General features: G+C 39.8%; 2 long non-coding RNA genes across 6 annotated transcripts in view; both read right to left on the reverse strand.

Moving 5' to 3' along the window:
• The window catches only part of LOC136789019 (uncharacterized), a 35158-nt gene extending 13142 nt beyond the window's left edge, over window positions 1-22016 (reverse strand). The window contains exon 1 of one of the 3 annotated variants that reach the window (XR_010827723.1): window positions 21654-22016. This is a non-coding gene — a long non-coding RNA (uncharacterized lncRNA). Of the gene's footprint in view, window positions 1-1325; window positions 2018-15244; window positions 15373-21653 lie in introns of those variants that run through there. The other 2 variants (XR_010827725.1, XR_010827724.1) reach the window with 2 other exon arrangements.
• On the reverse strand, window positions 2013-10950 carry LOC125181081 (uncharacterized). Of its 3 annotated transcripts, none has more exons than XR_010827722.1 (4): window positions 7026-10950; window positions 6686-6769; window positions 5079-5169; window positions 2013-2114 (listed from the first exon to the last, which is right to left on the reverse strand). It is a non-coding gene; the product is annotated as an uncharacterized lncRNA (long non-coding RNA). The 3 variants fall into 3 exon arrangements; XR_010827721.1 differs by lacking the exon at window positions 2013-2114 and adding an exon at window positions 2986-4702 and having other exon boundaries at window positions 7045-10950; XR_007160109.2 differs by lacking the exon at window positions 2013-2114 and adding an exon at window positions 2986-4702.
• Window positions 22017-25793: the final 3777 nt, after the last annotated feature.

The following is a 25793-nucleotide window of genomic DNA, read 5'->3' on the forward strand; positions in this document are numbered from 1 at the left end:
AGTGTGCCCTAGCAGCCAGGAGGGCCAACCGTATCCTGGGGTGCATCAAGCACGGCATCGTTAGTCAGTCAAGGGAAGTGATTGTCCCGCTCTATTCTGCACTGGTGCAGCCTCACCTCGAGTACTGTGTGCAGTTCTGGGCACCACAGTACCGCAAGGACATTAAACTGGTGAAGAGTGTCCAGAGGAGGGCGATGAAGATGATGAAGGGACTAAAAGGGAAGACGTATGAGGAAAGGCTGAGGGCACTTGGCCTGTTCAGCCAGGAGAAGAGGAGGCTGAGGAGAGACCTTATCGCAGTCTACAACTTCCTCTCAAGGGGGAGTGGAGGTGCAGGTGCCAATCTATTCTCCCTAATCATCAGTGACAGGACCCGCGGGAATGGTGTCATGCTGAGGCAGGCAAGGTTTAGGCTAGACATCAGGTAGCGGTTCTTCACCGAGAGGGTGGTCGCACACTGGAACAGGCTCCCCAGGGAAGTAGGCACTGCACCAAGCCTGTCGGAGTTTAAGAAGCGTTTGGACTGTGCACTTAGTCACATGGTCTAAACTTTTGGGTAGACCTGTGTGGTGCCAGGAGTTAGACTTGATGATCCTTATGGGTCCCTTCCAACTCGGGATATTCTATGATGCTGTGATTCTGTTCATTTTAGGCTTCCTCTGTCCTTTTCTTCTGGGACAAAAAGTAAACTCATGGATGGAGGTGACATTCAGGTACTTAAACCTTCAGCTCCTCTTCAGTAGAGGTGTTTTGGAAATGTTTGGCAATCTTTTCTTAGGAAATGAAGACATAAAACACATTTTGTCTAAGGAACTTTTTCCTAGAAATACGGTGTTTTGATTGAACACCTGCAAGGAGGATGTTTTCAGTGCAGAACAGAATTTGTAACTAAAGTGAGATCAAATGAGCCATTAGCTTTCTTCATGATATATGCCCAACACAAACTAAGAGTAAAGTAAACATCTGCATCTCATTTGCTAAAGGTCTGGTCTCTTATCCTTTGAATCTCCTTGGTTAATCATCAAGAGAGATTCAAAAAGGAAAAAATAAACTTGGAAGGTTTTGATGTGCTTCCAGTATAAAGCTGGGAAAAAGTCTCTTTGGATGGGAAGGTGCAGATCTTGTGAGAAGTTCTGCCCCTCCCAAACAACTCTAATCAGGAGAAAGCACTGAAGTATAAAATTGTCAAGCATAAATACAATCTAGTGTGCTCCTTTTCCAATATGTACTTATCCCACTGAGATATTTTTTTTCTGGTTCCATATGTGTGCCCCAATTTCCTGACCCTTCTGCTGCCCAGACCACTAGTCCCTCTCATCACTTACCAGAGGAGTAGGGACTGTGTAACACATCTTTCTGTCTCTCGTGCTCTCTGCAGACATAAAGCCTCCCAGCTTTACAATCTGATCTCTCAGTCTCCTGTGGGGCTAGATTTGTCATTATGGGAGACAGTGGAGAAAGGAGATTTTAGCATTTGCATTCAGCCTTTGAAGGTCTCAACACAATGCATAAATAATAGATAAATTAATTAATATTGGTGAAGGTTTCAGATAGTGTGGTGATAAATGCTTTCAGAAAAGCTCATTCATTAGGTTGTATTCAGAGCCATTAATCCAACTTTGGAGAATAAAGTCTGTCTTGAAAGACAAACAGGAAACAACACACATTTGCACTTGAGTGGGATGGAGAGACAAAACCTTATATTTTTCTTCAAAAATGAAGTTAAATTTTTATGCTTTAAATTCATCTTCAAAAAAAGTGAAATACTGAAACATTTTATATTTTATTGTTCAAGTATTTTGAATATATTTGGTACAAAAAATGTTTTATTATCACCACCAGGCTAAAGTGGGTTAGGAAAAAGTGGGGTAAGCTCTGCTTCCAGTAGAATATTGTCAGCAATTTCTGGTTAACTGATAATGTACTGTTTAAGATATTAGATAGAATGCTGGTCAGATTCATTGCATTTAAGGTCTCGGGATAACATAATTCATTTGGGTTCATTTGGGGGATGTAGAAAATATGTAAAATAGAGTTTAAAGATTTACGGTGAAATTTTCTCCATGCTCTCAACTGCTGACTGTAGAGTGAAAAGTCTGACAGCTCTGTGCAATCTGGGGAGAAAATAGTAACTTTTGAAATATATGGTCAAGTTGTACTTAGGAGGTAAAGATTAACCATGTATAGAAGCTATAAATCAGTGTAGGGACTTACATTTCTGAAGAAAGAACAGTTCTGGGCATAATTAATGACCAAGTGAGTAATATGACAAAAATGATTACATGTCTAGATTTAGATATTTGTGAAATTTGTATTCTTCTGTGTTACCCTGTGCTTACACTGACTCAATTTTTAGAAGTACAAAAAAAAATCATTTACAGCCGGTATAAGAGAAATTATGGTACAATAATACAAATGTATTTATACATGCTATTAGAATATGAATATGACTCCTCAGAGAAATGTAGGTTGTACAAAGTTACACTAAAAGCATTAAGGTTTGACTTAAAACATCGTCAAGGAAATTTCTGAATAAAACCAACATAGTTTTACAGAGCCACAGCATACTCTCAGTTCTGCTGAAGGTGGCATAAGTTATAAGAATTCACAATCAGGGAATCATTATTTGAGTGCTTTATCCAAACACAACAAAGTCTACCTTTTCAACACAAAAAACAGATTTCCTTGAATGGTCAGAGAACTGGATAATGAGCTATTCTGTTTGTTTGTTTGTTTGTTTGTTTTTCATGGAGAACTTAGGAGTAAAAACAAAGTTACAGACATAACTTTAATAGCAACCTGACTGTGTATGACTTCACAAAACAGGAGTGCATCTTGATATGATGCACTACAGGAGTATTTGTCTTGTATTGTTTTTTCTCATAGATCACAACTTACTCCCAGGTAATACTTTGCTTTCTAGGTATCCCCATGGAGCTCACTGAAACAACGGTAAGACAATTCTCAAGAAGGTTGGAATGGAGATGGTGTTTTGATCCTCATGTTTTACCTCTTTTCAGGAAAAGCAACACACAATAAAACATGCTTTAAGAAAAAAACGCTTTTTCATTTCATGTGCTGTTATTGATCTAATTCAAAATAAACTGTGAGCTAATTTGCTCCAAAAGTTTCTCTCATCTCCTGAAAAGTGAATTCCTAGCCACTAAAAAAAAAAAAAAAGTAGCAATTAGGAAAAGACCAAGTTGAGTACAGGATGAACATTTTGGGGAATATATGGTCAGTTCCCAGTAATTATCTGTCTGGATCCTTTCCAATGAAAATGAGGTTATAAGATGCCTTTCTTCCTGGCTTGCAGAAATGCAAGCATATTAGGAGCTTATACCTTGCCACCAGATTGGTGAGAGGCTCCTTACCTCTTCCTATCTTCCCAGATTCTTCTCAAATAATGATTTTATGTGCAGAATCTCATTCTAGACATTCACGTTAGCTCTGGGAACAAGTGACCGATGAGAATGAAAAAGATTAGCCCTTGACAAAAAGGCACAGTAAACTCTCAAAATTCCTATTTGCCTCCAATTTCATAAACACGGAGATTAAAGAAAGGTACCTGCTGTACGTAAGTGAGATATATTTCCCAAGGGATGATGATAAAACAGAGAACCTGCTTGAACACACAATCATCAAATCAGGACGCTGGAAATGAACACTGGCAAGTGTTTGTCAGGGGCTGTCCATTCCGTGCTCGTGGGCAAAAGACTGAGCTGCCTTTCTTTCAGGCTCTGCTTTTCTCTTTTCTGTTCTCCTGGTGAAAATTGCAGTAGTCTGGGAAACACGAGGTTTCTGCTTTTTTTATCATTCCCTCGGAGGGAACAGAGTTACTCAGACCTGAGAGAGTGCACAGGGTGCGGGGGACAAAGAGGGGAGGAGGAACTGCATGAGAGAGATGTGGTCCTGTGGAAGAGAGGTCCTGCTGCAAAATCTGACAAAGATGAATCCTGTGGGTCACTCACATATGCCTGTCATTTCACTCTTTGGTTTGCATCAGCCATACAAAACTAAAAAATATTAGGTGGTAGAACATAAAATTTGTCTCTATGAAACAGAGAACACAGTGAGGGATAGGGGATCAAAAACTCTCCAATCATTATGTATTGTGCTTTCTTTTTGCTTCCATCATCTCTGTCCAAGCCCTCACTGGCTGCATTCACAGGTTGCACTTTGTTCACATCTGAAAACATACCAACAAAATGTGGGGCTTTATATATCATCATCCTCACTTTCTTGTTCCAAACTGAGCACTCCACTTGACCCAAACTGCTTCTTCCTACCTCCTACATTCACTGCAACTGCTGAGCTTAATGCTTTTCATCTCTTGAGTTGGTTTTATTTTATTATGCATTTCAGTCTAAGATTTTTTTGGTTAAGGGAATTCTTTTTGCTTTTGTTTTTTATTACTATTGGTTTTTGCTTCAAGGCAAGTAGGAGAACAGCCTTTCCTGGAAGCTTCCATGCTTGCAGTAAGAAACAGCTGCAACTCCAATGCTACAGGCAGACACGGCAGGCTCTTGCATCCCAGGGATGACTCGTGGACATTGCTGCAGAGCCAGTGCAGCCAGATGTAAGAATAAATTCTGACTTCTCAGGCCTCCTTCCAGGTCTTTGTCAGAGTGATCCACATTTCAGACCACTGAGAAACCACTGACTGTTTTCACAATTTCCACAACATTCATGAGAGCAAAAGCTGGTGCAAAAGTGTTAGAGAGAGAAACTGAATGTATCAAATATCTAAAACTGCCAACAGTTGATCTAAAATAAATACACTGGTTTAAGAGGGAAAATAAATTCATTACATAAAATTAGTTCAGTTAAAAAAAAAAAAAAATCTGACCAGCTCTACTGTAACCATGGGAATAATTATATCAATAAAGATGTTCAAAATTGAGACTAATATGCGAAGGATGAAACCTAGTACAAAGACAGAGATAAAACAATGAACATAAGTAGCAGTGTTCTCTGCCCAAAATATACAAAGATTAAAGACCATTCTGAGCTAACTGATTTTATGAAATTTCACATGGACATTCAGGAAGATGCATTATAGGGTAGACAATTAATACCTTATGGGAGATCCATTGCCTTTAATAGGGTCCAGGGTTAAAAAGCAGCCAAATACCTGCAGTCAAGCAGAGAGCTCTGCTTCAGATTTACCTAAGATTTAAGATTAAGATTAAAAATTAAGAGACCTTTTTTTTGCAATAGCAGCTCCAGCTTGTGGCAGCATCTACACAAACGGACAGATATACGTTGCATGAAGTGGTGCCATTCCCAGCCCTGAGCCAACCCCAGGGCACATGTCTTCTCTGTACCTGAAGGCAACCTGGTGAAGGACCATCATCCTCTGTCTGCCAGATTCTCTTGAAAAAGGAAACTCGAGTGCATGGGGAGGGAGGAAGACATAACATCCTGCAGCTGGCTCCCAGGTCTGGGCAGCTGGAGGTAAACATTAATGGCCCTCCATAAAGTACATCTGCATATTGTGTAAATAAAAGAGCAGCAATGGACCAAGGTCTCCCTAGTGACATGAGTCTAGACTTCTAAACCTGTTTAAATATTTAAATTCCCTTGAGAATGGTATTCTAATTTATTTTTGAAAACAGTGCTTTGTTGTCCAAGAAATTGCAAACACCAAAAATCGAATTCATAGTCGAGGCACATTCCTTCTTGCACACTTTTATTGCGCATATTAAAGCTAGAAACCACTCTGTCATCTCTCCTTCACGTTAACTGAGCCCTTTGTCTATTTCAACCATTTATTCTCACATTATGTTGTGGGAAAATTATAATTCTGCTTCCCCAGCCCCTCTCTCTAATTTATTTAGAATTGACCAGTGAGTTTAAAAAATTATCAGCCAGAGGTGCATATATATATATATATATATATATGCACATTCTTTTACAAATGCTGGGTGATCACATAACCTTCATTTCTTCAGGAAACCAATCTAAATATATTTTTACAAACTGTGAAGATTTCAGGAATGCAAGGCTACCTATGGACAATGTGTTTTGTCCATACCATATTCAATCACATGAATTTTAATTGATTTTAAATCTAAATGAATTTCTGACACCTTGAGAATTGGGGGACGTTTATTTAAAAGGAAACAGATGGCCAGTTTTTATCTAGCAGTTGCATTCCTCTTCTCCTTTAACCTGAAAAGCCCACTTATAAGAGAGAGGGTGGGCAGATCCCGTTCCTTATTTTAGCTCCTGTTCCTCCTGTGTTCTTGACAGAGGAAGAGAAATAAGCATATTCGGAGGAACAGCTGCAAGACGCTGCTGTGGAAAATGGCTGGTTATCTGTTGCTGCAAGCAGATTCCATTATTTGATTAAAAAGCAACTGGTTATTCTTCATCCCTATGACTGACTGTGCTCTGCAGAAATCTTTTTGGCCAGACTCGGTAAGAGAGGGAATGGAATGCAATCTCATTGTAGAAACAAGACTGGGAAGCATTTACAAATGCTACTGTTCTTTTTTTTTGCAGAGAGTATCTTTGCATTTCTTATTCTACTGCTTGGTAACTGAATTTGCTTACACTTACATCTTTTAATCATAAACACTTATGCACAATGCTGTGGGGGAGGGCAAAGGAGCTGGGGGCGCAGGGGCTTTAATATGAGGATTTCTTAGGCATTGCATCTGAGCGAACAAAGGGATGATACCTTGATTTGCTAGTGATCAATCACACTCCAGGCAGCCAGCACACAAATCAGAACTGATAATGTCCCTCCGTGGCATATTGTTCTCTGCGGCAAAATAGAACTCATTTTTAAATTCTGCTCTGCTTTTCATCTGTCAGAGGACAAAATCAGAGGCTCAGGAAAGAGCAGAGCCCAAGTAATTCTTACAGCTGAGCAGACATCAATACTTATAGACCTACTCAGGGTTTACAAACACTGCACAGTAGGGTGTCTCAAAACAGGACTGGCTAAGGATCGAAACAGATTATGAGACATAATTGGTCAGGAACACCAATGTTTCTGGCAATACAGAGTTACTCACAACACTGATCGTTACATACACCGAAGGTTGCAGAGGGCAGCTTGGAAATAAAGAGAGACAAAAACAAAGTGTCAGGTGGCAGCATGGATAACAGCCTCCCTTACCACGTCACAAACACTTGCTGGATACTCTCATCCCAGTGTGTCCGCCCAGGCTTTGGTATCCAGCCTACACAGGTTTTCTCCTGATATCTAATCTAAATCTACCTTTTTTTTTAACTTTAAAATCATTACTCTTTGTCCTATCACTACAGTCCCTGATAAACAGTCCCTCTCCTGCTTTCTTGTAGGCTCCCTTTAGGTACTGGAAGGCCGCTTATAAGGTCTCCCTGGAGCCTTCTCTTCTCTGGTCTGAACAACCCCAACTCCCTCAGCCTGTCTTCGCAGGAGAGGTGGGGTCTCACAAGGGCAGAGCAGAGGGGGAGAATCACCTCCCTCCACCTGCTGGCCACACTGCTTTTGATACAGCCCAGGATACAGTTGGCTTTCTGGGCTGCAAGCACACACTGCTGGTTCATGTTCACCAACCAACACGCCCAAGTCCTTCTCCCCAGGGCTGCTCTAAATCCAGCCTGTATTCATGCTTGGGATTGCCTTGACTTGGGTGCAGGACCTTGCACATGGCCTTGTTGAACTCCATGAGGTTCACACAGGCCCATCTCTCAGGCCTGTTCAGGTCCCCATGGATGGCATCCCTCCCCTCCTGTGTGTCAACTGCACCACACAGCTTGGTGTCATCAGCAAACCTGCTGAGGGTGCACTCAGTCTCACCATCCATGTCACTGACAAAGACATTAAACAGCTCTGGTCCCAGTACTGACCCCTGAGGAACACCACTTGTTACTGATCTCCAGCTGGACATTGAGCCACTGACCGCAAGTCTTAGAGTGCAACAGTCCAGCCAATTCCTTACCCACCAAGTGATCCATCTGTCAAATCCATGTTTCTCCAATCTAGAGACAAGGATATCATGCAGGACAGTGTCAAATGCTTTACACAAGTCCAGGTAGATGACATCAGTTGCTCTTCCCCTATCCACCAATGCTGTAACCCTGTCATGGAAGGCCACCATATTTGTCAGGCATGATCTGCCCTTAGTGAAACCATGTTGGCTGTCACCAACCACCTCCTTATTTTCCATCAGCCTCAGCATAGTTTCTGGGAGGATCTGCTCCATGATCATGCCAGATACAGAGATGAGATTGATGTCTGCTTTATCTTCTTCTACAGCTAGGCTTTTAACATCTTTTCCCAACTCAGTTCACAAAACAGTGCAGGTATAAGGAGAGGTGCCCATCCTCTCCTGAATTTCTTTCAGGAGAGGGGTCACTGTAAACACCAAATACAGAAATAGGACTTAAGCAAAATAGCATGGAATTCAGTTTATCTGAAGAAAGCTGATTGGAGTTCATGGGTTAAATGATAAAAGCTTAAGTGCCAGAAAAGATGTGGACTCCATGTATGCTACTTCACATTGTATTATTTGTAAGACACACACAAGAATATGTAACATCAGCATTCATGTTCCAAATCTACTGCTTCTGGAAAACCTCCTGTAGTAGTTCTGCTCATTCAATAGTCAATTACAGTCTATCCTCAACCTTAACATCTTGGTGGTAAATTAGAGGTACTAAACTCACAAAAGTGAGAGCAGTTCATCTCCTCAACACTCTCGGTTAACTGGGGATGAATATACTGCTGTATCCATCTGTGCAGCCCAAATCCATGAAATTTGTATTATTTTCTATATTTTTTAAGTTTTTTGAGCTCATCTTGTCAGCATAAACTGGGTCCAAAACTCTTTCATGGTAAGAGTCCTATGATTCAGTACCTTCTTCGGACTCGTATGTCCATTTAAATTAAGGGCCAAAAATGAAGTAAGGAATATAAGCTCATCTGCAGTCTTCCCATGCCTGGACACATCTTCAGGTACTCAGAACTGAGGGCTGAGAGGGAAAATATGTGGTCAGATTAGCCTTATTTAAAATGAGAGTAATCATTGTATAGATTGCATTTTTATGTCTAGAAGCTCATTTCTTTAAGGGTCATAACACCATTTGACTAATAGAAGATAGACTATAATGTTAAAAGTAGCTACTGTAACTGAAGCGACAGAATATTTTATTGGAACAGATGTTCTTTGAATGAGCCGGGAATAAGGAACGCAGTCACTGTTTTGATGCTGTTTAAAGGGCAAGAGTGATGCCAATCATAATTACCATCTGCTGTAGTACATAAAGTATCCATATGCTCTTTAGATGGCCCCAAAGTTGATTTGAGCTAGCATATTGAGATATCTCCTTCGAGGACAAGACAGCTCTACATCCCCTTATTAGCTCCTGACTGACAAGAGCCCTGAGAGCAGTTAACACAAATGTCTCAAAATCCTGGCTCAAGTAGTCACTGATTAAATTCAGAGTAGACCAACCTTTACCATTCTCCTTTCTTAGATACCCTGCCACAAAAGCATTTACCATCTGAAGTTTAACTATGCCAGGCAGCTATTCAAATACATAAACCCAACCTACAGCTCCTTGTTCCTATACAGGGACTGTAACGTTTCTCATGGCTTTGCAAATGCCACGTTAGAGACAATACTCTCCAGGGCATCAGGTCAGGAACCAACTCCATAGTTAACCTATGCCCACCTTCCAACTGAAATGTGTTTCTGCTTTGAGCTGAGCACATTTAAAGCAATATTTCACAAAGTAAAAAGACAGCCTTCTCTCACATCTATCTAACATGTAGTGGAAAAAAATATCTTCTAGCCTTGCATATCCATTATCCTCTTTCTGCTTTGCAGCGAGATTGTACATAAAGTTCATGATCTTTCCAACATAATTTGATGGCAACTGGATTAACAAATATTTATCATGAATGCAAAGAATTAAGAACAAAGTACAATGATTTCCAGAAGTTAACACATTTCACATAACCAGATTTAAACACACCATCACTGATTATCTCTGGTAATATTTTGGCTGTTGTGTTTCTGAGAGTGAGTGGAAAGGAAAACTTGTATATTATTTTTAATTCATATTTATATTATTAAAATATATTTTTCCTTGTTTCCATCTTTTCTCACAAGGCTGTAACTAAATTGTGGAGTTTTTTTTTTCCATTTCTGAGCTGTTTCCACTTGGACTCAACTTTTTCAGTGACCATACCTGAATGGCCAGCATACAATAAGATCAGTAGAGTCCTCCTGCAGCTATTTATCTTCACTGTGTCCAAAATAGAGGACAGAAGGTCTTTGGATTCAGTGGCTCCTTTGTAGTTTCCTTGGAACAGACACATTTCTTTAGTTTTCAGGGATCATCTCTGAAGCAGATTGTCTTCATGGCTGCCTTGGGGAGATAAACATCTTCATGGGTTTCTTTCTTCTCCCTTAGTCTGTTATAAGAGTCTATTACAGCTCCCTTCCATATTGTTTTTTTAAATCGGCTATCTCCCTCTTGGGCATGAGAGTGATCATATTATGATGTTGGGGGACCTTTTGCTGTGAAACAGCTTCCTTTGAGTCAGGGATAAAAGACCAAGCCAACAAGTAAGCTATTTCCCTCAACAGCATCTATAAATAGCAGCAGAGCTACCAGATAACCTTCCATGTTCTGCTCCAGTAGCAAAATGCACATTACTGACACAAATCTTGTAATATAAACATGCAGAAAAATGTGTGTACTAATAGAGACTGTGAGGTAGGAACCCTTACAGATATAACAGTTCTATAAACACAATTACTCTCCTTCAGAAGAGGATGAGGGAGAAAATTAATCTCAGGTGACAGATTGTTTGTCACGTTACCTAATACTGGAGGGCATTCAGCTACAACAGTGATCCAGTGATGAACCTGCTAAAGAAATATTACAGATAGTGTGGTGTTGTATATATGCTTTTAATTTAAATAAAAAATAAAAATAAAAAATCAAAGAGGAATAAGATCAGATCCTGTTACAAACCTTGGAGTGTGTCATTCATTTTTATGGTCATTATAGTTTAAGCACACTCCATTTTGTTTTATTTTATTGTATTGTATTATTCCGCAAGTAAGAAATTGTACATTTAGGTAAGTGTGGGATATTTTACAGAAGCCTATTTTATGTTAACATAGATACCCATTATTAGGAAATTGCCCATCACTAGGTTTTATCTGCAATATGGTTCACCAAAAGCTTAATTAACTTTCTTTGCTCTGCTGAAATATTACATGATATTGTTCCTAATACCGAATGCAGTCTTCTATCTAGAGCAAAATTAGGAACTGGAAAGTAGTAAGAAGGTAGTAATAAGGTAGTAAGATATATTGATGATATATATTATCGTTCATTATCATTCTAAAAGCAGCATAAAGGCCATAGGGAATTGTAAGGTTCATATAATTTCATTCTAATTATTCTAATTTACTGTAATTAACACACTAAAAAAAAAATCCAGTGAGAGAAAGCAATAACATGCTTTCAATACCAATAAGAGAACAACAGTCTTGCATTTATATGGTATTATTAACCAGAACCCTGTGAGAGGGGCAAAATGCACAGAAGACTTTCTGATATTAAAAGTGTTATTTATATATTTGTGTAAGTGTTTATAGAGGAAGAAGTTTTAAAATATATTTGTTTCTGCATTCTGTGTCCTTTAAGTTCTTTCAAGGTCATCACCTGCATTAAAGCCAGTGAGACAAAAGCCTAGATGAGATCTCAAGGGCCCTGTCTGCCTATAAAGTCTCTTACCAGCAGAGGATATGCAGCAGACCAAGCTGGTTCACCATTATTTTCAGATATGCAGTTTGGAGTCTGCCCTGACCTTTGCTTCAGACAGTTAAGATATATGAATAAATCTGTAAAGTCATATACTAGCCAGCTCTGTTGTATACCCAGTTACTCTTGTAGTCTCTGATTTTCTACAGATTATATTTGTGTATGGAGTTGAGCAATCTTTTGCACACATGATGCATGGTAGGTCAGTACCACATAGCTCGTGTGTTTACTTGGTAACTAATCACTCGAAACTGTGCTAACACACTCCCAAAGCTATTGTTGATGCATAGGTAAAGCCTTAGCTGTTAGATGGAATCACAGAAAGCAAGGGAAAAAAAAAAAAAAAAACTTATTTTTGATTCAAAAAGGACAGCGAAATGCCCATCTCTGTGCTAAAACCACTTCATATCAACTGCAACTGTAGTTCAAGCTGCAGGACAGGTGCTTGACCTTCCTACCTCAAATCAACAACCAAGATATTACAGAGGAGCTGGGAAAGGTCAGGAAGCATCAGTTTCTTGTCTTTGAGAGCAGAGGTGCACACAAGTGACTCAAGGCAAGGGACAGGAGAGGAAAGCACCAGGATCATGTGCTCATCACTCACCACTTCAAAACTGCTGCCTGAATTTCTCTGTCAAAAATAGCTGGAGCGTTTCTGAATCCTACTCTATCGAGTCCCTTCTGTTACTGAACAAAATCCTCGGTATTTTTCCCCCACTTTGGCTAAATTGTTTCCACCACATATGTCTCAGATGTTATACAGCAGGTAGTATGATTTTCTATATGCCTCCAAAGTGCTTTATGATCCTCAATTGAAAAGCATTAAGTGCAAAATATTATTGAATATAGTAAAGAAATTAATATTTGAAATACGGCTGCAAAATCTTTTAGGATATATGTGATAAGGAAAAGAGATTGTCATTGTCTTGACAGGCCATGATTCCTTTTTTATGTATAATCACAGGTTTAGACACAGAGTTTCACTTTTACGAATGTCAGAGAATGACAGAATAAGAGAAAAAGATCTTAAAGAACAGGTCAAAAAGAGCCAGCAATCTGATGTCTCAGCAGCAGAATGGCAGAAACAAACAAAAACAGTGAATTTAGAAAGTTTCTTATCACTTACAAATGTTTCTGAAAATATGTCTGACAAGATACAGGGTTCAGATTACAAAATATTTTCCATTCTGTGACCAGGACAGTTTTGGCTCCTTAAATGTTATTTGTAATAACTAAACATGTCTGTGTCTATATCTGTGTATATACATATCTGTGCTACATTTGTAGCACGGGGAAATTGCTGATATATTGGTAGGAAAGAAATCCAGTTTTAGCCAGTTAGGGTCTAAAATCAACTTCTTCTGTAGGGCTTAGAATATGTCCACCACAAGCAGAAACAAGATTTCAGGTTGGAAGTACTACTAGAGACTCTTCTGTGCCTTGGACAGATGGATAAACCTCTCCAAATCAAAACTTTCCTTCTTTGCATAGTTTTCCTCTACATTTACTTCTCAGCCCTGTTCACAACATAAGCACAGTTTACAGCCAGCAGTAAGCATAGTGGGAATCTCTATTTCACAGACGATGTCTAAGCACTGTGACAATGCAGATGAAATCAATATCATCATGCACTTACTATGTTTTACAAGAGTTTCCAGTTTTCAGTGACAGTGTGAGAATATAGCATGCTTTGTGGTGGTGGCATACAACAGGATGTAACCTTTCACACTAGGGAGGGACGTTCATGGAGTTGTGCTTCGTGGAATGGCAGACTGAGACAGTTTGGGAACAGCTGCTGGAAGTCATACAGCCCAGCCCTTTGTGGATGACTGGAAGAGATCTGCTCCACAAAGCACAGCCTCCTACTACTGAAAACAGGTATGTTATTCACCCCTTCTCTAGACCAGATGCCTATTAATTGCTGTGTCCAATATGACCCTGACAACCTTCTCATTTATTCCAGTGAGGTTCTTAATTCTCAAGTCCTCAGATCTCTTGTAAATCTATTTTTAAAAATAAATAAATAAATAAATAAATAAGAACCTAATGTACAGGCTGCTAAGACAAATGGCAAGAGGTGCGTAAATGGGTTCATACCTTAGAGTACTGCAGGCACACACAACGCCAGATTTATATATCTTGAAGTATAAGCTTAATTAGTACATAGTCAGAATCATGGAATCATAGAATCATTTAGGTTGGAAAAGTCCAATCATCAATATAACACAAACACATAATGCAAGTCCACAACTAAACCACATCCCTAATTGCCACATCCACACGTCAATTAAATACCTCCAGGGATGACAACTCCACCACCTCCCTGTTAGCCTGTTCCAATGCCTAACCACCCTTTCCATGAAGAAATTCTTCCTAATCCTAAACCTCCACGGCTGCCACCGGAGTCAGTTTTCTCATGTCCTGGCACTTGTCACATGAGAAAAGAGACAAACACCCTCCTTGCTGCAACCTCCTTTCAGGCAGTTTTAGCCCTCTCATCCACCTCTTCTCCAGACTAAACAAGCCCAATTCCCTCAGCAGCTCTTCACGTCTTGTTTTTTAGTCCCTTCGTCAGTTTAATAGTTCTTCTCTGAATGTGTTCCAGCAGCTCAATATCTTTCTTGTAGTGAGGGGGGCCAAACCTGAACACAGCTGTGGTCTCACTAGTGTCAAGTAGAGAGGGATAATCATTTCCCCAGTTCTTTAAGTTTAGACAACATTTCATAAAACAATCCTGGTAGGAGTTACTGTAGGGTTATAAGAAAGCACAGAAAAAGACTGAATTGACCAAAAGCATTAAAAAAAAATGCTATTTACAATTTAAATTTATATATTAAGAATTTATATTTCCCATTATAAACAGACCTTAAAAAGCAGAAAATAAATAGCTTACAATTTTTTATTCCCCTTGAGGAAAAATGTACTTCAGAGGTACTCTTCTCCTTCATCCACAAATTTATAAAACAGTGCAATGCAAAGTATGGTATAGTCAAATCTAATTCAAGTGGAATACTCCCCTTCTTCTTACCTCACCTATCCTCTGTTCTCACAGCCTTCCTACCCACACACATCTGTTTTGTCAGCACCTACTTCAAGAGGAAAGAAGAGTTGTATTAAGATGAATCAAATGTGTACATTCCTGTCCAAGTTAGATTAAAACAAAGGCCAACGAGATTCCAAAGTCCCTCCTATTCCTCTTGGAAGAAAGGTCTTGGAGGCTGAGCAAGATCAATAAAGGGGTTCAATAAAGGGGTGTTCAAACTAGCTCGGAAGGATGTCTGACACAATTAGAGCCCACATCCTAAAGCCTGCACACTCAGTTCCCAGCTGCCAGCTTGCAGTAGGTTGTACACCAGATGTTGCGTAGTTGACCTTCATCTGTCCGGCAAGACTAATGCATTACTTTATTATGCATGCATTGACTACCTTATCCCACCTGTGATCTTGAATCCTGTATGCTTACCTTGAACTTCTTCAAGATGCTTTACCCGTTTGAACTTGCTCAACATGACATGCCTCCTGAATCATTTAAACCCCTCTTCTGGGACCCAGTTTTTGCTTGAATACTACACAGATAGAAAAACGTGTCCATTAAATTTAGCAGCTATCAGCAAGACAGAAAAAAAGAATTGCAAAAAGATAGGTAAGCAGGAAAGAAAAAGTGATATAATGAGAGGTCTGTATCTTTCCTCTGACAGGGTTTATGCCCTGTAATTACAGGAGGATTCTCTCTCTCTCTCTCTCTGCTCTATCCCCTTTTTAATATCAGGGAGCTCATATTTCACATGTGAAAGAAATGAAAAAGATTTAATTAAATAGCAACATATCCTAGCAGAAAATATACTCCGACACACTGATCTCTTATCTTTAGTCAAACCAAATGGACTTTTGGGGGGGAAATTGTTTACAAACTATAATCCATCAAGCAAAGCTTATAGGGTTTAGCACCACAGACCTGCATGCAACAGCTCATCACAAAACAGCAAACACCACAAAGCATGCTTTGAAGAGCGAATAAGACACAAAAACAGGCTGTAGCTCACCAAGTCTGTGGCAATGCATTTTAAGAAGCTGAAGTCAATCTATGTGAGGTTGTTCAAATGTTTGGAAAAATAGCTGCAATTTTTTTACACATTCTAAATTACTTTTCTTCCTGTTAACTTGCTCCTGCTACACCCAGGGTCTGATATTAGGGGACAAAGGGAGAGGTTACTGCATGCTCCTGCTAATTCCAGATTAAACCCAAAGGATTAGCTACTGCTCTTCTTAAGGAAAATTGAATGCATTAACTCTTTATGTTATATTTCAAAGTGTCAAATACAGACATTTTTTTGTTTGAGACAATCACTGTCTAAAAGTAATATTTCAAGAGGGGTTAGGACAAAGCACCTACACCCCTAACCTTTTACTTACCTCACATAAAGGCAAGGTGATGAACAGATGTGTTTACAAACACACATGCACTCACGGAGAAAAGAGGTATACAGTGCTTGGGGTGTTTTCTCATTTCTCTGTATTTGCTCCCTCTATGTTTGACAATTGCTTTTGGCACTACTAATTATCAGGTGCCTTCAGGAAAAGTCATCTGCGGTAAAGACTGATGGGCTGAAAAGCAGCTTGGACGCTGGCAAGACCAAGGTCAGAATTCCCACCTGCCTACAGTGCCACAGTGATTCCCCTAGGTTCTACACTGAACTGTGCATCCTGATTTGCTTAATTTTGGGGTCTTCAGCAGTGTTGTCAGCATGCTGATCCCTGACTGCTATCAAAGATTAATTATGGAAGCTGGTTTCTACCTTAACATTTTGCATATGTAGGACAAACCGTGTACGCTTTTTATTTCCAGCTTAAATTAAGAAGCCTATTACTCTTACATGTACTACAATGCTAAGATTCAACAGAATATTGAATTTCTGATCTTACCACATTTGATCAGATGATGTTGAAAGATTTGAATTAAAATACTGAATTAAAATCTTTCTCTCTGTAAAGCAGGAATGCAAACTAATTGAAATATTTGAAAAACTCATGTTGAACTTATATCTCTGAAGAATTTCTAGGTGAGACCTTTTTATATTATTTTTGTGTTTATTTGGGATGAGAGCTTTATTTTTAATACTGGCATTACTTTTATTTTTGTGGATTATAAAAACTAAGATAAAATATTTTGTTTCTAGTTGCATAAACTTCAATGAAAAGTAAATTAAATGCTATTTTTTGAAAATTATTTACCAAAAATATTTTTCTGTTAATGGAATATCTAAATATATGGACAGCTCTAAATTCTAATACAGAATGTATTGCTGTGGTTCTAAAGGCTTACAAATGCTCTTTTCAATATGTATGTGAAATATACTCTAATTCATACTGAATTTTGTTATAACATGAAGCAATTTGAACTAAGATTGATAACGGTAGGAGTTGTACAATTGCATAAGAGAGAATTCCTGAAACTAATTACTCAAGTTCTCACCAGCTCAGACAAAGGAAATATTAATCTACTTTTACAGGGGGGAAATCAGCACACTGGTTTAAAGGACTTGACTGGAATAATAATAGTTCAGTTCTTCAGTGACAAATACAACACAGTATTACCTTGGCCCACAGAAAGTTTTATAGTACTCCGCAGTATCTTAGTGAAACTCAGCATTTCATTTCAATGTCTTTGACAAAATTATGCAGCTCAATAAAAAAAAATAGCCAGCTTAGGTACATGGAAAGAAAATATGCTTTATGTACTTCGCAGTTATCAGTGAAAGGAGGAGACAATACAGAAAAAGCTGAAAAAAGCTGAAAAAGTTGGAAAAGTACCAAGTGCTTTCTTAATGCCCAGAGTTTCCAGAGCCTTTTTCTCACACAGAGCTTTGAAAACAAAATTAAACAAAAATAGAAATATTCCAGAAGGGTGGGTCATTGTTTTGCCTTTTTTCACAGAGAAAACTACTAGTAATATGCATAGCCAGTTTTACACAAAACAGCAGAACTAAGGTTGAAGACTGGCTGAAAAGTATGCCTGGTATTGTTTCAAAGACAAACCCATAAAACTGCAGTAGGACTGAGTGAATGACACCCACAGCATAATACATAGTCTGGAAGGGTTCAGGACTCTGCTGTGCTGTTTTCCAGCCCCCCAATACTGACAGCCTTCAAGAAGACAGAATCAAGGCATATTCATAGACCTCAGAGGTTTCAGAGCAGAGGAAAAAAGTCCTAAATATTTCCATAAATATTTTTTTGTTGCTAACCACATTGGCCAAGAGAGGACCTGTCACTGAAGAGGCTGGGCAAAGAAAACGGAGACAGACACAAGGGACTCATTGCATTATTGTTATATTACTCTACAATTATGAATCATCCAGCACAGAAAATGAAATCTACTTTTCAGATTACAACATTATATTCATAATATGTTTTTACAAGGTGAAGCAACTATAAATAAGTCTGTCCAGATTAATGATGATCACTGCTCCCTCACAGTATCTAGCAGTCATCTTACCGCAAGCTCAAGCACAATAAGGAGGACAGTGCAGATAAAGCCATTTTTAGATGCCCCAAACTCCAGAAGATATTTTGTTTGCTTGTTTTTGCACACACCAGAATGAAAGCTGGGTTATTTTTGTACAGGATAGCAATATCAGACACCCAAGTATCCTGCTGTTTGAACATTCATGAACACTTGCAAAGAGAAAGTGTGGATTGTTTTGCTTTTGCTACCAATTAAAGCAAAACTCCCCAGATTAAATTAGCAGTTATATACCAAAGGACAGATTCTTTAATTATTGATATATCATTTTAAAAAGCTCCTGCAAACTCTGAGGTTTTAAATTGGGCATATATACACTTCTACTCCCTCAAGTACTCCCCGCCTGCTGGAATAATGAAAGTCAATTTAGCATAAATGAAAATCAGGCACCCCAAAACTCCTTATAATAGTTGGATTGAAGCCTTCTCAGGAAAGCCAGTCTGATGCAGAAAATGACAGTTCACAATCTGTCACTCCTTTCCTCTGCATCTCTTTGGAATTCAAGTCCAGTCTCTGAGAACTTGGCCTTCCACATATCAACACTGTACTGAAGAAAGCTAAATGCAAGGGGCCATGGAACAGAAAGCCAAAGAAAACCAAAACATATGACTGAGATAATGTAGAAAGCCATTTTGACTTCCAAAAATTTCCTTCCTGTTGAACAAATTTCAGCCTAAGGAAACGTACCTCACCATTAATTTGTTTCAAGCTTTCATGCCCAGAAATTAGAACTAAATTAAGATGCAAGCTTTCGTTGACTGTGCGCCAGCCATCTCTTCCTTCAAGAAAACTTTATTATTTTTGTACAAAACAGGGACAGAAAACTCCCATGCACCTAACATTACAATGGCCTCACACAGCCTTGCCTTTCCACAGGCATATAGCCCCTTCACTGGTTTGCAGTCTACTTCCAGAATGTAATTACTTATGTGCACTTTTTTTAAATTTGATTTATTAACTGTAGGCTAATGTCTTCTGGATGCCAGAAGAATTTCATGCATGCTACTCTCTAAACAAAGCCTGTATTAGCTTCCTGAAGGAAAAATACATATATATATGTTTCCAACTGAAAGTATTTAACATGCAAAACTCATTATTTTCTCCTCTTTCACTTTGTGTATGAAGTTAACTGATAAGCTTCAACACAGTGTGCATGTTCCATACTCCACACTCATCTGTATTCTTCCTACATTTTTTTGCATGAATTAGAGTGAGCAGGATGTCCTGTATTTATTAATAATAGGCAAATACTTGTGAACATTGCTCTTTTGTCAGCATTTATATAAGCCAGACCATTTAGTTTGGCAAATGCCCCAAATCTACTTTCATATAGTAATAATCCTATTTCTGTGCATATAACTTATATTCTAAGCCACCTGTTTTGAATGACTTTGCTTATGCTAGAATAAACAAACAATTTATGTTGTGTTTTTTTTTTTTATTTCAATTAGTACTATTAATGGCTTATGCTATTTTTTTAGAACAAAGATAAATGCTTCCATGTCTTATCAAGATTCATACTCAGTAGTTCCCCTTCCTAACTTTTAAAAGCTGAAATTTGCATAAGAATAGTTCTGAAGTAATGCTTCACAGAGTACCAGTGGAAAAGTGGTTGTGTTTCTTAATACCTAGGCCTAACTAGAAGTGTTGAACAGGAATATGTAAGTACAAAATTGGATTTAAATGGTCTTTTTGCTACATCCAGAAAAATTGACATCTTTGTGACATTTTAGATGGGTTTTTAACAATATTATTCTCAAAATAGCTGGAAGTTTCTTCTGGGTAAAAACACGGGTTTTAGGAAAATCCTACATTGAAAGACGTCTTTCATTAAATACTTAAATAAATGGTAGTTTGAGCTATTATGACAATAAACTCTATTCCTTATCTTTTCATTGTTGAAAACAAACAAACAAACAAAAAAAATCCACATAAACTTATTTTGGTTGGTTAATTATCTGTACCACTTGAGACAGTCCAAAAACCCCCAAAAAGTTCTAATTTTCATTCCTAGTTTGAACTTCTTCCAGTTACTAGACTCAATTTTGTTTTTGTCTGAGAGAGTGAGGAGTCGTCAAGTATAAGCAATCATCGCCTTTCAGAAGTACTTTTGTATTGATGATACTTATCCAGCCCCCACTATCCAAGATATACATAAGCACGCTCAAAGTCACAAAGATAAATGTGAAAAAGCAAAGAATGATAAAATGATATTGGCTTCTGTGAGAACACCTTAACATCTGGATTATTCTTCATCTGTTGAGCTCACAATTTTGCCACCTATTCAAATGATCCCAAATGGCAAAATAAAAAGAGCTTTAGCAGTTTCTCATTGGATCATCTTTTACACTGACTTTTCCAAGGATACAGTGCCAGACTGGAGCTTATTGCACTTCTCCTGTGTTAGATGGACACAAACAGATAGCACACCTCTCCAAATAAACAAACAAACAAAAAAACAAATTGGGGTATTTTGTATAAGATAATGTTTATGTGGTGAACTGAAGCTCTCAAATACATTGATCATTCACTGTCTTCACTGTCCAGACATTGAGAAGAGGCTATTGCAAGCATCCATGTGATGGTATCATCAGCAGGATTGAACAAGATGTGCTGGAACTGGAACTAGAACTGTAGTTCTAGACAGTTATCATGACCCAGTTCACTTATGAGTCCTATGCAACTGCTCCAGAATATGCATGATCTTTTTCTATTGGTTATCTATGGCTGCTAAAGAAGAGTGTCTTATTGGTCTTCTTCTGCATAAGAAAAGCAGTTCCTACTGAGTATATAAAATCTGATTATGGCTCGTTCAGAGCCTTCTTCCACTGCAGGAATAACCTGGGGTCATCCCTGCTGTAGACTACTACAGATTTCCCATGCAGGAGGTTAATTAATGCATCTCAGCACAAGAAAAGTGCCTATCGGTGAGCCTCTGCACAGCAGGGCTCCCTACAAGGGGGTATCCAGGACTGCTTGGATTCCTCCTCACAAGCTCCTTTACCAAATGGTCAGTTGCTCTACTGTGAAGGTGGCTGTGAGTTCAACCACTGCCTCAGGTTGACCCATCATCTCAAACCAACCCATTGTGTGATTTATGCAGAGACAAGGCTACGAGGACTAACTGCATGGGGCAGGAACACAGGCAGGTACCCAGCTATACCACAGCTGCAACTAAATCAAATCTGCACTGCATCCATATACCACAGTTACAGCTTCAATCCCACAGATGCTGTTCCCCCTGACAAAATCCTTGAGGATTATTCCAAAAGATGCTTTCCTTTTCACCTTGTAACAACAGTTGTCATGGATTTCTAAAAAGAAAAATGAAAAAAAAAATCACACTCACCTTAGTGTGATCTGCAAACTTCCTGAGGGTGTCCTCAATCCCACTGTCTATGTCATTAATAAAGATATTGTATGGGCTTTCCGTGGCAAGATTTTGGTAGCAGGGAGCTGCAGAGATGGCTTCTGTCCACCTCTGGGTTCTGGAAGGGTCCAGAAGATGCCCCATGTCAGAGCACAGCCAGCTCCAGCTGCTCCAAAAGGGACGCGATACTGGTTGCGCCTCTGGGAGAGCAGAGTTAAGGAAGGGAAAGAAGTGCTGGGCAACAGCAGCTGGGAGAGAGGGGTGAGAGCCAGCCCTGCAGCCCCCAAGGGCAGTGCAGCAGGAGGGCAGGAGGTGCTCCAGGCACGCAGCACAAGTTCCCCTGCGGCCTGTGGAGAGGCCCCTGGTGGAGCAGGCTGTCCCCCTGCAGCCCACGGGTCCCACACGGAGCAGATCTCCACGCTGCAGCCCGTGGAGGAGCCCCCGGTGGAGCAGGTGGATGTGGCCTGGAGGAGGCTGCGGCCCATGGAGAGCCCCCGCAGGAGCAGGCCCCGGGCCGGAGCTGCAGCCCGTGGAGAGGAGCCCACGCAGGAGCAGGGGGTCTGGGGGGAGCTGCCGCCCGTGGGGGGCCCGTGCTGGAGCAGTTTGCTCCTGGGGGATGGATGGACCCCGTGGTACGGAGCTGTGTGGGAGCAGTTCTTGAAGAGCTGCTGCCTGTGGGCAGCCCCCGCAGGCTCAGTTCGGGAAGGACGGCATCCCGTGGGAGGGACCCCACGTGGAGCAGGGGCAGAGAGGGACCCTGGCGGAGCGGAGACAAAGCATCATGGGCTGACCACAGCCCCCATTCCCTGTTCCCCTGAACCACTCAGGGGGAGGAGGTAGGAAAGGGTGTATGGGGGGAAAGGCGTTTTTAGTTTGTTTTTAGTTTCTCACCCTTATAGCCTGTTAGGTAATATATTAATTAGTAATAGGTAATAAGTTATATTAATTTTCCTATACTGAGTCTGTTTTGCCTGTGACAATAACTGGTGAGTGATCTCCCTGTCCTTATCTCAATACTGGTTTTCTGCCCCTAACACTTGATTTCTTATGCAGGGGGATGCAGAGTTGTTCTTGTGCTCTAAGAAAAACATTCTTAAAGGGTTGCCAGCTCTGTTCAGCTCCTTTGTCCGTAAGGATAGTGTTCCAGGGGATCTTATCCACTAGGTCTTTAAACAGCTGAAAGTTTGCTCTTTGGAAGTTCAGAGTCATGACTTTGCTCCTTGCCAAGCCATGTTCCCTGAGATCACAAACTCCACCAGGATCTTTTTCCTCATTCTCTGCTATCTGTCTGCCTATGCTGTAAAATTCTCCTCTTTTCCTTTCATCACCCTTAAAAACTGTATTCCAAAGAACATCAATACCCAAAAACTAGGTGATGTTACCATGATAACTGTTATAAAGGAAAGCAGGAGATAAGTGATAAGGAACAAAGCCAATGTTTACTCTGTCACTGCAGGAATGAGCAAGACAAAAAAACTTCTTCCCAAGACTGCTAGGGGGTGGAAGGGTTAAGAGAGTGCAAACAATGGTCTGGGGAATTATATCTGCTTTCTCAGGAAGTAGAAATAGGGATACTCCAGCTGAGTGATTGAGAATAAAATGCAGAAAGGAGTTGTACAGTCAATATGAGTCTGTTGCAAACAGTCCAAAGCTAATACATCTCCTCTAGCTTTAGGTATTTACAATATTGACATGTACATTTTCCTGGATTGTCTTCCTTTACAAGTAATGAAGAGAAGTGGACAGTTCCACGGCATTAGACATCTTGTCTATTTCTGGTATATTTTTAGCATGTGATGAATCTTCACTGAATGGGCCATGTGTCACCAGTAAGACACACAGTACAACTTGCATCTCTGCTGCAGAGGACTGCATGCAGCCATTTGATATTTGGCAAGATAAATTCAATCCTTTGAAGGCAAGAATGTCCTCAAAGCCATTCAACATTTGCCCAGTGAAAGTGAAAGAGACATTAAATGCACATATGTACATTAAGGGGCGGGGGGGGGGGGGAGGAATCTGAGGTCCTCTGAAATTTTGTTCATATAAAAGCTCAGGCTATCCAGGTTGATTTGAGTCTGTAGAGTTTTCTGCTTTGTTGGTAATACTAAGCTTGTTTATTTGGTTGAAATTTTCTCTCATGCTTCATTCACTGTTGCTGGCATCTAAATCCAGCATATTGCAGAGCAATATGTTCTACATATTGCAATACAATTGTACTTAGGGGTTATGCCAAGAAAAGGCTTTCCCATCAACCATGTTACCAACTATCTGTTTGCTCCCTTTCCAGAGCCCCCAGCACAGTGCAATTCTAGTAGCAAAGGGTTCTCTAGGTATGGCCACAATCTGCAGCAGTCAGATCTTCCCATTCTTCACAAGTCTCTATCTTCTCGGCTGAGAGGTTGTAAAATTATTCAAAAGCACCTCAGGTTTGCAGTCAAGGGAAGTAATTACTTATTTATTTATGACTGCATCACAAAAAGACTGCTGGCACAAGTAACCATTTCTAGCAGGAAGGGGAAAAGGGTTGCTCTGAGGAAAGTCTAGACTATGACCTACCCACTGCCAGCAACCCCACCTTCAGCTAACATCCACCAAGGAGTAATGGTAATGCCCTTCTTTTGTATTTTTATTTTCTCAGCTCACCTGTGGAATTTTCAAGCTTTCTGAACTGATATTTATTTGGTGAGAAGGGCATTACAAGAAGTGTGAACAATCTTCTTTCATGCAACCAGATGCAGACCATGGTGTTATGCTGTTTCAAACCTTGCTGAACCTTGGCTCCCTTTCTTAAAAGGCATAATGCAAAAGAAATAAAAAGAAAAAGACAAAATAAATAAATAAAAATAAAAATAAAAAAGCAGGAAAGTATCTGAAGTAGGAGAAAGACAAAATATAAGGTGCTAAACTGAGAGCAGCTGATTAGAAGCTGTTACAAACACTAAGTCTTAGAGTTTGTTAGTAAAATAAAGTTACTTCTCTGAACTAAATTACTCTGATGGAAAAGCACGTAAGAGTGATTTCAAAAAAAAGAGAGACAGAGAGACAGAACCAGTAGTAATTCTTAAGTTTCCCTGGTGGATACTGTGTACTACCCTGGTTAATTTCAGATGGGTATAGCACAAAGCAGCAGAAGGACTGTCTTTTACCCCACCCACTCTGACACTTTCCACACTGTATTTTCTCTATTTTTTAAGCACTCATAAAGCAACCAGCCTATCCGTGGACTCAGATATTGATCCAGTCTCAGTGGTGCTGAGACATCAATTTACTAATCAGTATGTGCTACACTTTATATTACCTTTCACTTTATATTACCTTTTCCTTCTATGCAGCAAAAATAGCTCGAGGATTTCAGAAGCAGTACAGCAGGTGATGTTGTTATGTATGATGGCAGAATGAATCTCTCCCTCCTAGGTGTTTAACAGCAGTCATTTTCCCAAGCATTTTATTACGAGCAAGTTTTGGGATGTGTTGAGTGTAGGGGAACAAGGGTCCAATCAAAACTGCTTGTCAGACCTCTGCAGACCACAAAGTCTCAGAGAGAAAGCTTGGAAAATTCATCAATGGATGGGCACACCTCGCTGCTCACCTGGCCTTCGGCTTCCTGCAAAGCCACCAAAGCATTCCTCTTCAGATGGGCTGTGCAGGATTACCCGTTTAGGTTTCTGCACTGGAGCTGTGGTGGGAAGAAAGATAGCAGCCAGGCAGCACGAGGAAAGAGAAAGCAAGGTCTTGTAATGACACCACTTGCATGAGACTTTGCAGTTCAAGCTGCAGTCAAGCTCTCAAAAGATTCTGCCATGCTATTGAGGAAGTCAACGTGGCCCAGACTGCCCTCCTTCCTGTGCAAAACCAGGCTGTGGAACTTTACTTCCTGAGCCTGCCTCAGATAATCCAAAAGCAAAATCATTTTGGGCTAGTCTAGAACTCTCTTCTTCCTCTCCCTCTTCCCCTTTTTCTCTATCCTAATTTGAAGCACATAGTGACTGAAATTAGGTAGAGATAGAAAGATATATGTATTCCAAGTATATTTTGTCTCAGTGTTTTCTGAAAGCAGTATTAACATACTAATTTCAAAAAAGAAACACAGATTGTTTTTCTTCCCCCTTTTTCTCT

Source organism: Anser cygnoides, chromosome Z, assembly GCF_040182565.1.
Source record: "Anser cygnoides isolate HZ-2024a breed goose chromosome Z, Taihu_goose_T2T_genome, whole genome shotgun sequence".
In the NCBI taxonomy this organism is placed as follows: Eukaryota; Metazoa; Chordata; class Aves; order Anseriformes; family Anatidae; genus Anser; species Anser cygnoides.